The sequence below is a fragment of the Pleurodeles waltl genome, chromosome 1_1, assembly GCF_031143425.1.
Source record: "Pleurodeles waltl isolate 20211129_DDA chromosome 1_1, aPleWal1.hap1.20221129, whole genome shotgun sequence".
Taxonomy (NCBI): domain Eukaryota; kingdom Metazoa; phylum Chordata; class Amphibia; order Caudata; family Salamandridae; genus Pleurodeles; species Pleurodeles waltl.
The window spans coordinates 883,027,850-883,045,786 of NC_090436.1; positions in this window are offsets into that span (position 1 = coordinate 883,027,850).

Sequence of the window (17,937 nt, forward strand, 5' to 3'; positions counted from 1 at the left end):
TTTTTTTTGCATAGTTATGGATTTGCCGCATTTGTCACACAACCCATTATCTGCTACATAATCTGCAAGTTTAAAAAACAAACAATGTTTCTGGCTCAAACAGACCATAACTTACAAAAAATGTGGTGTCATGTGCTTGTGCAGAGTAGAAAGATCTTCACAAACCGGTCATCTTTCAGTTGCTTATTTCTGTATTTGTTTTTTAAAATGGTACTAATGAGGTGTAACTTTTGCTCAGAGAGTATTACCATGTGAATTCATTACAAAATAACCAAGTAATACTATCACAAATGTAGCATCCTATGCCATTTGTTGACATATTGGGGGTGATTCTCACCCTGGCGGGTAGCGGAGGCCGCCCGCCAGAGTTCCCCCCTCCAAAATACCGCTCCGCGGTCGAAAGACCGCTGAGGGTATTTTGGGTTTTGCACTGGGCTGGCGGGCGACCGCCAAAAGGCCGCCCGCCAGCCCAGTGCAAAACACCCTTCCCACGAGGACGCCGGCTCAGAATTGAGCCGGCGGAGTGGGAAGGTGCGACGGGTGCAGTTGCACCCGTCGCGAATTTCAGTGTCTGCAAAGCAGACACTGAAATTCTTTTTGGGGCCCTCTTACGGGGGCCCCTGCAGTGCCCATGCCATTGGCATGGGCACTGCAGGGGCCCCCAGGGGCCCCAGGGGCCCCACGACACCCCATACCGCCATCCTGTTCCTGGCGGGAGAACCGCCAGGAACAGGATGGCGGTATGGGGTGTCAGAATCCTCCATGGCGGCGCAGCTTGCTGCGCCGCCATGGAGGATTCATTTGGGCAGCGGAAAACCGGCGGGAGACCGCCGGTTTTCCACTTCTGACCGCGTCCGAACTGCCGCGGTCAGAATGCCCAGCGGGGCACCGCCAGCCTGTGGCGGTGCCCCCGTCATTTTAGCCCTGGCGGTCTTGGACCGCCAGGGTTAGAATGACCCCCATAATTTGGTGCTCCCCTTCATCATAATTCCTGTGGCTCTGGATATAGCTATAGGATTGCCTTGCTGGAGGCTTTTGAGTGCCATAAAAAAGATTAAGGGCCATATTTGTGATTCCAGTTGTGTCGCACTTGCACCACGCAATGTGGTGCATGTGAGACCCAACTCAAAAATGAGATTTATGAAGCCACTCAAGGCCCTGAGTGGCTTCAAAAATCTTGAGTAAAGCACCACAACGTAAATCGCTGCATTGCCTTACTCTGTGCCAGAGAGCCATTCCATAGGTGTTGTTTGGATGTTTACATGCTATATCCATGGATTTTGATGCATTCTCAAAATTGACGCGAAGTGGTAGACCTGGGAATGCACCAAAATCCTATACATCCCCAGACGAGGCATAGCGAGGAGAAATACCTTTATTCCTTTCATTTTTTCTCTTTCTCTGTGTGTGCTGCATTCTGCAGGACACATAGAAAAAAGGAAAAGGCCTCAGGGGACTATGTTTGTGCAGGATGGTGTCCCTTCCAGCAAAAAACAATCCAACATGCAACAGAGGCGCCCTTGTACCACAGTGCCAGGGTGCCTGCATTGTTACTAGGCAGAACATTGTGCACCAGAACTGGGGAAAGGACAGGAATGCCACATATTGGGATAAATATGGTGTATTCCTTTGGTTTACCTGTTACTGCGCATCTTGGCCATACATATGGCCCTAAGTCCAAAGACAGAAATGTTGACCAGGCAAAGATGCACAAAGTATCGGTCCAACACAGGCACATAGAAATTTGAATTTCTCTTCCTCAGAGCTTTTCTCACTCAAATCAACAGCTTCATGGGACCTCATCCATTGGCTACATGGCTTTGAGTGAACTTCAGCAGATACAGCCTGCAATCTTGCCCTGCTGGAGGATGTGAACTTTCAAAACAGACATATATTGTCATTTCGGGTTCAGGGCAAAATTTCAATCCCTCTGTAAACATGTATTTACAAAGCAATCAGAATTACGAGCTGTGTGATAATTATGACAACTGTGCAGATTCCCCCTAATAAATTCAGGCAGGAGGAAAAAAGCAAAACATGTAGACTTTGGTGTGTTAAAAACAGATTCTGCTTGTTATGCCTCATTTTTCTTTTAAAAACTCGGAATAGGAGGTATTTACCAAAAGTAGTAAATATCTCACTCTGGGATAATGGGATTGTGGTAAATACACAACCATATTCCAACAAACTTGTAATGAGGACCTAAGGCAATAATTATGAATTAGCCATAGTGATGTTTACTGCATGCCGGGTAACAAGTACATGGATTTATCAACTTGTCTGATCACGGGTTAAAAACTGTATGTGATATTTAGCACATGTGTTAAACACCCCATGCCTATAATTCATGTGCCTTATTTATCATAAGTTCTAATAAACACATGTGATATTTACAACATGCAAAAACAAAACATATGGTAATTAATGCCTAATAAAAAGTATGAGAAGTTATTCAAAGCAATGGAACCACCACCTTAAAATACCTCTAGGTAAAGCATGTGGTAAACATCCAAGAAAGTGTAAGGAATGAAAGAACCTATGTAAAATATGTCACAAAAACTAAAATCAGCAGAAGAATGCAGCAAAACACAGCTGAAAAAATAAAATCACACACTCACCTGCACATAGGGCCAGGACATGCAGTAAGACTGGAACTAATAAACATGAGTCAGCTTGAGGTCCAGAAGATATGCAGGCTTGATAAGAGCAACATACAAAACATACTTTTATCATTAGGGATGTCCTGGAGACCTACATAGAGATCCACTGCCATCCACCTTTCTGAAATTGCTATTAGAGCTAGAATTCTTTGCAACAGGCATCACACAATGGATAGTGGGAATTATGCATGGCATTTCTCAGTAAACCTTCACCAAAATGTTCTGATAAGTGATAGATTGGCAGCATAGACAGTTCCCTTGGACTCCCACACAGTCAGAGCCAGAAAAGCAAACAAACATCTATGCCATGGCAGGATTGCAAAACATCACAGAGTCAATGGACTGTACTCATTCACATTCATATACACCTGGTGGCCTGAAGTAAAAAGCAGCAAGTGTGCTGCAACCATAAAATGAAGCACAATATTAATGTGAAAATGGTGTGTGATGTGGGCCTGTGTACATTGAACTGCTGTTGTTAGGTGAATTAGCTGCCCTGGAGCAAACCACAATGCCATGACTCTACAGAGAAGAAACGTTAGTCATAATGTGGTGACACATCACCCTCAACATACTGGACAGATAAATCAACCCTTCATTATCAAGATTACAGTACATTATAACGGTTGTTATCCAACATCAATACATGCTAGCAGTACCATTACAGAGTTGCTAGTCCCTATGGCAGCACATACACGAGTCAGTGTGAATATATGCAACAAATTGCTTTGGTCACTCATCACACTGATGATGATTCTCAGCCAAGTCACTTTTTTTAACAACCATATGAAATTCCATTACAACTCTCATGGCTCTTACTTTGTATTCCTTTGACCTGGTGACCCTCTTTTATGTATTCCACTTTAGACCTGTTTAGGATGGTTTTTGAACTTGGACCTCTCTTCAGGGTCATCCCCAAGCCTTTTGCTTTCACCCCACCTGTTTTGCTGAGTTTGTTTTGGTTGGCCTTAGGACTCTGTGCACTTACCACTGTTAACTAGAGCTAAAGTGTTTATGCTCCCTCCTTTAAATATGGTAAACTTGGCTTACATCCAATTGCACATTTAATTTACTTATAAGTCCCTAATAAAATGGTACTACATGTACCCAGGTACTTTAAATTAAATGCGACCATGGGCCTGCAGCACTTATTGTGCCACCCGGTTAAGTGAAGTAACCTTTTTATATATGTCTCAGGTCTGCCATTGCAGCCTGTGAGCAGTTTTAACCTGCCAATTAGGTTTGGCTAAATAAACCCCTTGCCAGGCCTAAAACTCCCATTATATTACATACAAACCACCCCTAGGTAGGCCCTAAGTAGCCAATAAGGCAGGGTACATTGTATTCAAAAAGTTGGACATGTACTTTTAAGTTTTAAGTTACTCACAAATTCATTTCTCGCTATTGTGAAGTCCACACATTTCATTGGGATAACATTGAGTCATCTTATTACATTTAATGAGCAATAACTTTTGTTTGGTAGCAGGTAGAAATATCACATTTGGTGCCTAAGGAATTGTAAGTTAAAATCCTGTTTAATTGAAAAGTTGAATTTTAAGTCACAATCGTGAAAATGCCACTTTTAGAAAGGCACACAACGTCAGCGGAATTACCTCACTTCCATCTGTCGCTCCATACAGGACAGGCGGACGCCATTTCAGGGTGGGGGGTAGGCCCTTGATAATAAATGCATCACAGTTCAAATTTGGACATACAGGACATATCCCCCTTACCCAATACAAATTGACATCATGCATTGTACTGTTGTGGCTCCAATGTTCAGTTTGTGACCAGATCCTCACTCCTTTGTCCCTTAGATTGCTACAGCTGCGGATGAATAGGAGATGGAGACATACCCCCGTGTACAGACCCCTGGTGGACTTGGCAACAATGGAGGACAGGCACATCATCCTTACCTATAGAATTGACAGGGCCACAATCACAGAGGTGTGTGCCCAATTAGAGCCTGACCTGATATCTGCTATCCGTCACCCCACTGGGATTCCCCCTCTTGTGCAAGTTCTATCAGTACTCCATTTCCTGGCAACTGGTTCTTTTCAAGTGACAGTGGGCTTGGCAGTAGGAATGTCACAGCTAATGTTCTCAATAGTCCTGACCAGAGTGTTGTCTTCCCTGATTAAACACATGTGCAGCTACATTGTATTTCCACAGGTGGAGGATTTGGCCACAGTGAAGGCTGACTTCTATGCAATGGGACATATCCACAACTTAATTGGGGCGTTTGTGCCCTCCGCCACAATGAACAGGTGTACCGAAATCATAAGAGTTTTCATTCCATGAATGTACAGATGGTGTGCTTGGCAGACCAGTACAACACCCTGTCAATGCTAAGTATCCTGGGTTGGTGCATGATGCCTTTATCCTGAGGAATAGCAGCATCCCAAATGTGATGGGCCATCTACAGAGGCACAGGGTGTGGTTAATAACTGAGCCCTGGTTCCCACCCAGTAAGTGTTGGTGTATGGGTATGCTGTTGGCCATATGGGATAGTGTGTGGCTAAATGTTGTCCCTCAATATTGCAGGTGACTCTGGTTACCCAAACCTATTGTGGCTGCTGACCCCTGTGAGGAATGCCAGGACAAGGGCAGAAGAACATTACAATGAGGCACATCGGCGAACAAGATGGATAATTGAAAGATCCTTTGGCCTCCTGAATGCCACGTTCAGATGCCTCCATCTAACAGGTGGATCCCTGTGCTATTCACCCAAGAACGTGTGCCAGATAATCGTGGCATGATGCATGTGGAACAACCTTGCCTTGAGATGCCATGTGCCTTTTCTGCAGGAGGAGGGGGCTAGAGATGGCCGTGTGGCAGCTGTGGACCCTCTGGATAGTGAGGATGAGATGGCAGAGGATGAGGACAAAAGAACAGCAGTGATACGACAATACTTCAAATGACACACAGGTAAGACAGTGTTACATCACATTTTATTGTCAATTATTTGTATATGTTTGGCACTGGCATGCTGTTTTTTCCCAATTCTATACTCACTTACTGTACCCTTTGGCAATTCATTTTACAGATGTTGGTGCCCCACTATCGCTCCTGGTGTGATAACTGCAGCCAAATACAGGTCTTCCATATGTGCACAACTACTGTACAGTTGAATTGCAATGTTTGAACCTGATTAAGAAAATACATACTTTAAAAAATTTACATATTCCATACGTCTATTTAATCCAAAGGTGTTTACTGAAGTGCTAAGACGAAGCGGGGCAAGTGCAATGGGATGGGGTAATGATGGAGGAAAGTCCAGGGTATTGTTCCAGTCTATTCGTGGCACAGGTGCATTGTCCATGGGGACATAGGAAGGGGAGCAATGGCAGTTCAAGGTAGACAGGGTGACAGAGTGGGACACAAGGGTGACAATCAGGAGAGTCTCATTTCCTGGCGGGGTCTTGGCAATAGTCTCTGGCTTCTGCCTGGATCGCAGGGAACGTTTGCGGGGTGGTTCTCCTTCCGCAGGGGGAGGGGTGCTGGTGGCCTGTTGATCCTGTGGCGGGGCCTCCTGTCCACTAGCGGCAGCAGAGGTGGAAGGCCTGTTCATTGGTTTGGATAGTGTCAGGGGCCCGCTGTTGTGAGACCGCCTCCCTCATTATGTTAGCCATGTCTGCAAGCACCCCTGCAATGGAGACCAGGGTGGTGTTGATGGCCTGCAAGTTCTCCCTGATCCCCTGATCCCCTGCTACTGTCCCTCCTGCAGCCACCTGTTCTCCTGCACATTGTCTAGGATCTGGCCCATCGTGTCCTGGGAATGTTGGTATGCTCCCAGGATCCTGGTGAGAGCCTCCTGGAGAGTCAGTTCCCTGGGCCTGTCCTACCCCTGGCACACATCAGTCCTCCCAGTGTCCCTGTTGTCCTGTGCCTCTGTCCCCTGAACCGTGTGCCCACTGCCACTGACCGCAGGTCCCTCATTGTCTTGGGTCCCTGTAGAGGTGGACACACTGCTGAGTGATGTGTCCTGGGGACAGAGGTGTGGGTATGCTGAGTGGGTGCTGTGGTGGTGTTTCCAGATAGGGGAACCTCTGTTGTGGTGTGTGACTATGCCTGGGTAACCGACTGTCCAGAGGTCCCTGATGGAGCAGGTTGGTCATCTAGACTCCAGGCGACCAGAGTTGCTGTCATCACTGTGGGCCTCTTCAGTTGGGTGACTCAATAGTGCTGGCACTTCTTCTCTGGTAACATTGGCTGGGATACCTGTGGGGATGTAAATACAGTGTTAATGTTTCTGTGTGTGACATATTGTGCATTGGTGGGTTGCCCTATTTGGTTGTATTTGCCCTGGCAGCTTTCACATGTGTAACTTGGTATGTGGTGAGCTACCTGATTCTCTCTTATGTGCATGCCTTAGTGATTGGTGTCCATGCAGGGCTGTGAGTGGTGTCTATGCATTGGTATGGCATGCACGGCTTGGCATTGGGATGAGTGAAATGTGATGGTGGGGTGTGTGGGAGGTGGTGGAGTGATGGGAGTGAGGTTGAGGGTGAGTGTGGGGGTATGTGATGGCATACAGGTAGTGGGGTAGTAGTAGTATAGAATTGATTTACCAGAGTCCAGTCCTCCTCCTACTCTGGCCAGGCCCTCAGGATGCATGATTGTCAAGATTTGCTCCTCCCATGTTGTTAGTTGTGGGGCAGGAGGTCGGGGTCCACCGCCAGTCCTCTGTACAGCAAGGTGGTGGCTTGCTGCAATAGAATGTACCTTCCCCCGTAGGCCGTTCTACATCTTTCTGATGTCATCCCTGGTTCTTGGGTGCTGTCCCACAGAGTTGACCCTGTCCACGATTCTCCGCCATAGCTCCATCTTCCTAGCTATCGATATCTGCTGCACCTGTGCTCCAAATAGCTGTGGCTCGACCCTGATGATTTCCTCCACTATGACCCTTCGCTCCTCTTCTGAGAATCAGGGGTGTCTTTGTGGTGCCATGGTTGTTGTATAAGGTGTGTAGGTGAGGGTGTGTAGGGTAATGTTTTGGGGTATGTGATGTGGGGTGCATGAGTGATGTATAGGTGTGAGTGGTATGTGGCCTTGCTGTCTCTCTCTGTTGGCAATAATTTGTATTCGTAAAGGGTTGTGGGTAATGTGGGTGTGGGTTTTATAGTGGTGTGAATGGGTGGGTGGGTGTGGTGTGTGTATGGGGGTCAGGTGTATGTTTTAATTGCCCAATGTGGTGGTGTTTTGTATGTGAGTGTGTATTTTGAGTGCAGAGGTATGTACCTACAATGGTTTACTGCGGTTGAATGTCCGCCGTGGTAATTCGTGGGTCATAATGTGATGGGTGTTGTTCTGTTGGTGTAACGGTGTGGGTTTTTATACCGCCAGTTTATCACTGACCTTTGGTGTGGTGGACTTGTGTCTGTGGCTGAATAGTGACAGATTGGTGTGTGTGTGTCATAATATGGTGAAAGGATATCCGCCGCCGCAGCGGTATGTTGGTGGCAGTCAGCATGGCTGTAAGTGAGATTTACCGCCAATGTCATAATGAGGGCCTATATCTCATTTGATATAGTGTCTTCAGAGCCAGTTTCCTACAGTTACTAGACTGGATGTGGGATTTCTATTATGTTTTGTTTCACTTTTTTTCTGTTTTGTTACTGCTAAATACATTAAACATTGTCCAAAGTTCTTAAGCCTGTCTGCTCTGTTCCATAGCTACTGGGGTTTGAACCCAAGTTTTAATTATTGAAACTTTGTTTTTCCCTAATAAGTGTTTGACTGTATTCCTTGTGGTGAATTCCCATCCACCCCAATTCATAATCAACTTTTTTAAATTGGTGTCCAGAACTCGTATTTAAGCAAAGCGAGTCAGTTTTAAAGGTCAATATTAAAAAACCCAATACTAGATTGACAGCAAAAAATGAGTTTGGATTTTTAATTGCCATAAGATCTTTGACTGGTTAATTTTTTATATTCATTTTTTATTCCAACGTATGCACCTTAATGTTTTGTGAATATGTAGGTGAGTCTGCCTACCATGGAGAAGCTTAGCATGGCAGATCTGAGGAGCATGACCTAGAAGAGGGGGCTGAAGTTGAGCTGGGAAACCATGAAGGAAGCTTTCCACAAAGACCTCACAGCCTAAGAAGAGGTCCATCAGCTACAGATCACCTTACAGAAGAAGAAGGATATTGATGGAACTCAAGATGAAAAGGTGGCAGAGCATAACCTGACTTTCTAGTGCGCCTTCCAGGGCTGGGAATGATGCTGCTTTCAACAGCCTAAGCTCTTCTGAGCTCTCAGTCTGCCAGATGGAGTATAGTAACAAGCATGCTGAGAAAGGTCTCCATGCCAAACTAGCAGCTATGGCACTTGAAGGGAACCTGGTGCTGGAGGAAAATAAACTATCCTTTAAGGAAAAGAAGGCTAGATTGGGATTTGTGCACTTTAATGAAAATGATGACGGCAAGGATGAGGTCTCTACTGGGGGCTACCTACACCCCACTTTCCCAAAAGCATAATGCCTAACTGTGATGGGGGATGACATTGATAAATGGTTCACTTCTTATGAGGTATTATTGAAGAGGCTCATGGTAGGCAAACAGCACTGCGGCGCATTGTTGTGGGAGTTGGTACCTACAATGGGGAGGGATACACTATTGACGCTAGGAGAGGAGGTAGCAGATTCATAAACCCACATGAAGAATGCATTAGTGCAGACTCCGGTAGAATGTCATAAGATGTTCTGAGACACACACAAGGAGTTACAACAATCTTGGGTTGATTTTGAAGATATATCATTGAAAACACTAGGAGGCTGAGCAAAGGGCAAAATAGTGAACATTTATGAAGGGCAAATAATTTTGTTATGAAGGAGCACATATTGAGTAATTGTCCTTCAGAGTTGAACCAGCATTTAGTGGATTCCAAGCTGGCTAACCCCAGACAGCTTGGTAAGGAAGCTGATGTGTGGGTATGCAAAAGGGGGCATATTTAAGAGCCCCTAGTGCCACCTCAGCATTGCCATAGTGTTATTTATTTTACACTAAGGCGGAGCTAAGGTGGCTTTTTCCCCACATCATAGTTACAAAGTGGTGAAATGCATGCATTGTGCCACTTTGTAAACCCTTGCGCCACATTATGCTGCGCCAGGCATCATGTATACAAGGGGGTATTCCGGCACTAGGAAGCCAGCGAAAATGACACAGTGAAATTTAACAGATTTCACGGTGCCATTTTTGGTGTCATTTTTAATGCCTGCTCAGAGCAGGGATTAAAATGACGCTCCCATAGAAACCTATGGGCCTCCTTGCACTTTGCTACACTAGTGTCAAAATTGTTGATTGCAGTGTATCAAAGCGCCACAATAGCGTAAAAAATGTTGACACTTTTGTGCTAATGACCGCTATGGTGCACCATATTATACATACAGCGCAACCATGGTGTTGTTAGGTGCCGGTAGGGGCGGGGCAGAAAAACAGGCGCATCAGTTCTGATGTGCCACTTTTTCTTAAATATGGGCCAAGGTTTCTAAAAAGATCCAGGTCTGTGTTCCTAAAAGGGGGGCAGGCCCACAGCAGGAATCGGAGGGGGCAACAACGATCAAAAAGAGAAATCCTTAGGGCCCCAAAATCCTAAGGAAAGAGTGCCAAACCCCTTCTGTGAAGGAGGAATGTGGGAACGGTGGGGAAAAGGGGAAAGACAGGTTTTGACAGGTGATTTGGATGTCTACTGTGAGCGGGAAGTGATTCGACTTGCCCTAAGAAGAAAGTTATCAGAAACTCACAAGTTGAGGTGGCCAGTGTAACTGTTGGAGAGAAGCACTACCAAGAGGAGGGTCTAGATCATGTCCTAGTGTCAGTTAGTTGGGAGGTGGACCAACAAGATAATATGGTGATCCCAAATGGTGATAGGAATCACTTCCAGGTTGTCATACTGAATGGAGTCCTTGTCACTGGTCTGTCAGATATGTGAGCTAGCCTGGTGGAGGAAAACCCTAACAGTGGAAATAGCTTTTGGGGGCCAGTCAACATAGGAACATGTTAAAATTAAATTATTGCATGTACTAATTTTCAGTACTAGGCACTCTACCCTTGTGGGCTACAGGGCCCACTTAAGGGTGACTTTTAATGTCATCATCATCAAACAAACTTTATTTGACTTTCAGCAAGTCATAAAAGTATCATATAAAACACATCTGTATATACACACACAATAAGTAGGTAAGAATAATAAGAATAAATAGTAAAAGTAATAGTACACATCCTAAATTTATCCATTTACAAATATTTAAAACTTTAATAAGTTTGGGCCTTGCAGTTAATCTTGAAGGTAAAAGGCCAGTGCGCCCATAGACTTCCTTGCAGTCAATACTGAACATAGAAAATTTGCCAAAATACCACACATTTCAAAAGAAGATAAAACCTGTAGGCTAAAATACACATCACGACACTGGCGCAAGTTAAACAGTCTTAAAAAAGGCAATAAGAAACGTTTTCTGGGTTTGTCATAAAATTTACAAAAAAGAACCACGTGCATCGTGGATTGGGATGCCTTCGCATCACAGGGGCATACCCTTAAGGGTGTGCTCCAGTCATTCATAGTCGGGAAGGTTACTAAACGATGGAAAGTATCTAACCGTAATCTTGTAAGGACGAAGCGGTGTCGAGGATTTATCACGCTTGTTAAATAAGGCTGCATGGCTTCCGTAGACAAGATTAGTTGATTAGACATAACACTAGGATTTTTTGATTCAACTTCCCATCGCTGTTCTTCCAGGTACTGCAGTGTTTGGGCCCTCAGATCTTTCCTGGTTATTTTTTGCAATGATTCAGGGTTTGTATAGTAGTCTTCGCAGCTCATATTTCCAAAAAAGGTCATAATGTATCTCAACCAGGGAACTCTTAGCGAGTGTGTTAGCCTCATGCAATCAGTTAGAATGGACTTATTTAATCCAGTATGCTCAGAGGTCCACACTTTGTGCCATAATAATAATGGCTGTATCTTTATCAAATCGAGTACAAAAGGAACCCCCAATTCCATGTGGCTAATATATGATGATGTGCCGTTTGGAACCATTAGTAGGTATCTGAGGAAATCATTATCCACTGTCTGTATCGAATTACAATTAGTATACCCCCAAATGCCTGTTCCATACATAGCAGCCGGGATGCACTTAGCTTTGTAGATTTTGACCATATTTGGGGGGGTAATCCCCCCTAGCCTTTTTGAAAAAATCTGATCTGGGCTTTTTTTGTTTTCACACAGTGTGCCCAAGAGCCCTGTTTGTCGAACATTGTGCCCAAATATGAAAAAGTACGAGCTGTCTCAACTTTATCCTCATGGATAATAGTGTTGTAAGACTTACCCAGTTTCCTGACGCAATTCATTATAAAAGTTTTGGAACGATTGACTGTAAGTCCCAAATCTATCATAAAAATTATACAAGTGGTTAAAAGTTTTTGGAGGGCTAACGGTGTCCTAGCCATGAGTACTGCATCATCTGCGTAAAGCAGTGCAGGGACAGCACAGTTACCTATTTGGGGAGGTCTTTACATTTGCTTATCAGTTCACGATCTAAATTGTTTATGTATAGTGAGAACAGGAGTGGAGCAAGCACACAACCTTGGCGCACCCCTCTATATATGCCAAAAGGCCTAGTGCATTCCCCTCTTATCCCATACCTTACTCTTGCTCTACACCCTGTATACAGGTCCCGTATAAATGGACTATTGTTAGTTCGACCCCCATGCTTATTAAAATGTCCCATAACTTATCATGTAATACGCAGTCAAATGCTGAGGATAGATCTATAAAGGCCAGGTACAAGTTACCCTGTCTGATCTTTGTATACTTTCCCACTAGGATACTTAAATTCAGGCCCTGTTCCACTGTGCCTATTCCTGTACGGAAGCCGTACTGCACTGGGGATAAGATTTAATTTCCTTCCGCCCATGTTTGAAATCTGTTTAGGATTATTCTCCCCGCTAGTTTGGCTGATGTATGTATGGGGGTCAGGTATATGTTTTAATTGCCCAATGTGGTGGTGTTTTGTATGTGAGTGTGTATTTTGAGTATAGCGGTATGTACCTACAATGGTTTACTGCGGTTGAATGTCCGCCGTGGTAATTCGTGGGTCATAATGTGATGGGTGTTGTTCTGTTGGTGTAACGGTGTGGGTTTTTATTCCGCCAGTTTATCACTGACCTTTGGTGTGGTGGACTTGTGTCTGTGGCTGAATAGTGACAGATTGGTGTGTGTGTGTCATAATATGGTGAAAGGATATCCGCCGCCGCAGCGGTATGTTGGCGGCAGTCAGCATGGCGGTAAGTGGGATTTACCGCCAATGTCATAATGAGGGCCTATATCTCATTTGATATAGTGTCTTCAGAGCAAGTTTCTACAGTTACTAGACTGGATGTGGGATTTCTATTATGTTTTGTTTCTCTTTTTTTCTGTTTTGTTACTGCTAAATTACATTAAACATTGTCCAAAGTTCTTAAGCCTGTCTGCTCTGTTCCATAGCTACTGGGGTTTGAACCCAAGTTTTAATTATTGAAACTTTGTTTTTCCCTAATAAGTGTTTGACTGTATTCCTTGTGGTGAATTCCCATCCACCCCAATTCATAATCAACTTTTTTAAATTGGTGTTCGGCTGAGGGATCCAGAACTCGTATTTAAGCAAAGCAAGTCAGTTTTAAAGGTCAATATTAAACCCAATACTAGATTGACAGCAAAAAATGAGTTTGGATTTTTAATTGCCATAAGATCTTTGACTGGTTAATTTTTTATATTAATTTTTTATTCCAACGTATGCACCTTAATGTTTTGTGAATATGTAGGTGAGTCTGCCTACCATGGAGAAGCTTAGCATGGCAGATCTGAGGAGCATGACCTAGAAGAGGGGGCTGAAGTTGAGCTGGGAAACCATGAAGGAAGCTTTCCACAAAGACCTCACAGCCTAAGAAGAGGTCCATCAGCTACAGATCACCTTACAGAAGAAGAAGGATATTGATGGAACTCAAGATGAAAAGGTGGCAGAGCATAACTTGACTTTCTAGTGCACCTTCCAGGGCTGGGAAAGATGCTGCTTTCAACAGCCTAAGCTCTTCTGAGCTCTCAGTCTGCCAGATGGAGTATAGTAACAAGCATGCTGAGAAAGGTCTCCATGCAAAACTAGCAGCTATGGCACTTGAAGGGAACCTGGTGCTGGAGGAAAATAAACTATCCTTTAAGGAAAAGAAGGCTAGATTGGGAGTTGTGCACTTTAATGAAAATGATGACGGCAAGGATGAGGTCTCTACTGGGGGCTACCTACACCCCACTTTCCCAAAAGCATGATGCCTAACTTTGTGATGGGGGATGACATTGATAAATGGTTCGCTTCTTATGAGGTAATATTGAAGAGGCTCATAGTAGGCAAACAGCACTGGGGCGCACTGTTGTGGGAGTTGGTACCTACAATGGGGAGGGATACACTATTGACGCTAGGAGAGGAGGTAGCAGATTCATAAACCCACATGAAGAATGCATTAGTGCAGACTCCGGTAGAATGTCATAAGATGTTCTGAGACACACACAAGGAGTTACAACAATCTTGGGTTGATTTTGAAGATATATCATTGAAAACACTAGGAGGCTGAGCAAAGGGCAAAATAGTGAACATTTATGAAGGGCAAATAATTTTGTTATGAAGGAGCACATATTGAGTTATTGTCCTTCAGAGTTGAACCAGCATTTAGTGGATTCCAAGCTGGCTAACCCCAGACAGCTTGGTAAGGAAGCTGATGTGCTGGTATGCAATAGGGGGCATATTTAAGAGCCCCTAGTGCCACCTTAGCATTGCCATAGTGTTATTTTTTTTACACTAAGGCGGAGCTAAGGTGGCTTTTTCCCCACATCATATTTACAAAGTGGTGATATGCATGCATTGTGCCACTTTGTAAACCCTTGCGCCGCATTATGCTGCGCCAGGCCTCATGTACACAAGGGGGGTGTTCCGGCACTAGGAAGCCAGCGAAAATGGCTCCGTGAAATTTAACAGATTTCACTGTGCCATTTTTGGTGTCATTTTTAATGCCTGCTCAGAGCAGGGATTAAAATGACGCTCCCATAGAAACCTATGGGCCTCCTTGCACTTTGCTACACTAGCGTCAGAATTGTTGATTGCAGTGTATCAAAGCGCCACAATAGCATAAAAAATGTTGACACTATTGTGCTAATGACCGCTATGGTGCACCATATTATATATACAGCGCAATCATGGTGTTGTTAGGTGCCGGTAGGGACGGGGCAGAAAAACAGGCGCATCAGTTCTGATGTGCCACTTTTTCTTAAATATGGGCCAAGGTTTCTAAAAAGATCCAGGTCTGTGTTCCTAAAAAGGGGGCAGGCCCACAGCAGGAATCGGAGGGGGCAACAATGATCAAAAAGAGAAATCCTTAGGGCCCCAAAATCCTAAGGAAAGAGTGCCAAACCCCTTCTGTGAAGGAGGAATGTGGGAACGGTGGGGAAAAGGGGAAAGACAGGTTTTGACAGGTGATTTGGATGTCTACTGTGAGCGGGAAGTGATTTGACTTGCCATAAGAAGAAAGTTATCAGAAACTCACAAGTTGAGGTGGCCAGTGTAACTGTTGGAGAGAAGCACTACCAAGAGGAGGGTCTAGATCATGTCCTAGTGTCACTCAGTTGGGAGGTGGACCAACAAGATAATATGGTGATCCCAAATGGTGATAGGAATCACTCCCAGGGTGTCATACTGAATGGAGTCCTTGTCACTGGTCTGTCAGATATGTGAGCTAGCCTGATGGAGGAAAACCCTAACACTGGAAATAGCTTTTGGGGGCCAGTCAACATAGGAACATGTTAAAATTAAATTATTGCATGTACTAATTTTCAGTACTAGGCACTCTACCCTTGTGGGCTACAGGGCCCACTTAAGGATGACTTTTAATGTCATCATCATCAAACAAACTTTATTCGACTTTCAGCAAGTCATAAAAGTATCACATAAAACACATCTGTATATACAGACACAATAAGTAGGTAAGAATAATAAGAATAAATAGTAAAAGTAATAGTACACATCCTAAATTTATCCATTTACAAATATTTAAAACTTTAATAAGTTTGGGCCTTGCAGTTAATCTTGAAGGTAAAAGGCCAGTGCGCCCTAGACTTCCTTGCAGTCAATACAGAACATAGAAAATTTGCCAAAATACCACACATTTCAAAAGAATATAAAACCTGTAGGCTAAAATACACATCACGACACTGGCGCAAGTTAAACAGTCTTAAAAAAGGCAATAAGAAACGTTTTCTGTGTTTGTCATAAAATTTACAAAAAAGAACCACGTGCATTGTGGATTGGGGTGCCTTCGCATCACAGGGGCATACCCTTAAGGGTGTGCTCCAGTCATTCATAGTCGGGAAGGTTACTAAACGATGGAAAGTATCTAACCGTAATCTTGTAAGGACGAAGCGGTGTCGAGGATTTATCACGCTTGTTAAATAAGGCTGCATGGCTTCCGTAGACAAGATTAGTTGATTAGACATAACACTAGGTTTTTTTGATTCAACTTCCCATCGCTGTTCTTCCAGGTACTGGAGTGTTTGGGCCCTCAGATCTTTCCTGGTTATTTTTTGCAATGATTCAGGGTTTGTATAGTAGTCTTTGCAGCCCATATTTCCAAAAAAGGTCATAATGTATCTCAACCAGGGAACTCTTAGCGAGTGTGTTAGCCTCATGCAATCAGTTAGAATGGATTTATTTAATCCAGTATGCTCAGAGGTCCACACTTTGTGCCATAATAATAATGGCTGTATCTTTATCAGATCGAGTACAAAAGGAACCCCTAATTCCATGTGGCTAGTATATGATGATGTGCCGTTTAGAACCATTAGTAGGTTTCTGAGGAAATCATTCTCCACTGTCTGTATCGAATTACAATTAGTATACCCCCAAATGCCTGTTCCATACATAGCAGCTGGGATGCACTTAGCTTTGTAGATTTTGACCATATTTGGGGGGGTAATCCCCCCTAGCCTTTTTGAAAAAATCTGATCTGGGCTTTTTTTGTTTTCACACAGTGTGCCCAAGAGCCCTGTTTGTCGAACATTGTGCCCAAATATGAAAAAGTACGAGCTGTCTCGACTTTATCCTCATGGATAATAGTGTTGTAAGACTTACCCAGTTTCCTGCCGCAATTCATTATAAAGGTTTTGGAACGATTGACTGTAAGTCCCAAATATATCATAAAAATTATACAAGTGGTTAAAAGTTTTTGGAGGGCTAACGGTGTCCTAGCCATGAGTACTGCATCATCTGCGTAAAGCAGTGCAGGGACAGCACAGTGACCTATTTGGGGAGGTCTTTACATTGACTTATCAGTTCACGATCTAAATTGTTTATGTATAGTGAGAACAGGAGTGGAGGAAGCACACAACCTTGGCGCACCCCTCTATATATGCCAAAAGGCCTAATGCATTCCCCTCTTATCCCATACCTTACTCTTGCTCTACACCATGTATACAGGTCCCGTATAAAGTGGACTATTGTTAGTTCGACCCCCATGCTTATTAAAATGTCCCATAACTTATCATGTAATACGCAGTCAAATGCTGAGGATAGATCTATAAAGGCCAGGTACAAGTTACCCTGTCTGATCTTTGTATACTTCCCCACTAGGATACTTAAATTCAGGCCCTGTTCCACTGTGCCTATTCGTGTACGGAAGCCGTACTGCACTGGGGATAAGATTTCATTTCCTTCCGCCCATGTTTGAAGTCTTTTTAGGATTATTCTCCCCGCTAGTTTGGCTGATGTATCAAGCAGGGAGATTGGCCTGTAGTATCAAGCAGGGAGATTGGCCTGTAACAGGCTGGATTAAGGCAGTCACCTTTTTTGTATATAGGGATAATAATAGAATCTCGCCACGTCGATGGAGGGCCTTGTATACAGAAAGCCCTCAGTACCTGTGTCATTAGAGGGCCCCATAAGTGCATATTTGTTTTTGTATAAATCTATTGGGATGCTGTCGGGGCCCTGCGCTTTCTGTGCTTTGCTTGTGTTTATGGCTTCTACTACCTCCTCTAGGCTAAACTGAGGTATTACAGCTAATCGTGGGCCTTCCTGGGATTCTTGGGCCTTTGGGGAGCCCGGGGGATTTGTGCCACTAAGTTGACAGTATATTTTGGAGAAATACACAAACCAGTCCTCTTCCGAAATTGCAATTTCCATTCTAGGGATATCTCTATTCCCTAGAACTGGAGTATTTATAATATTTTCCAGAAGAGGATGTTATCCTTCGCAAGACTG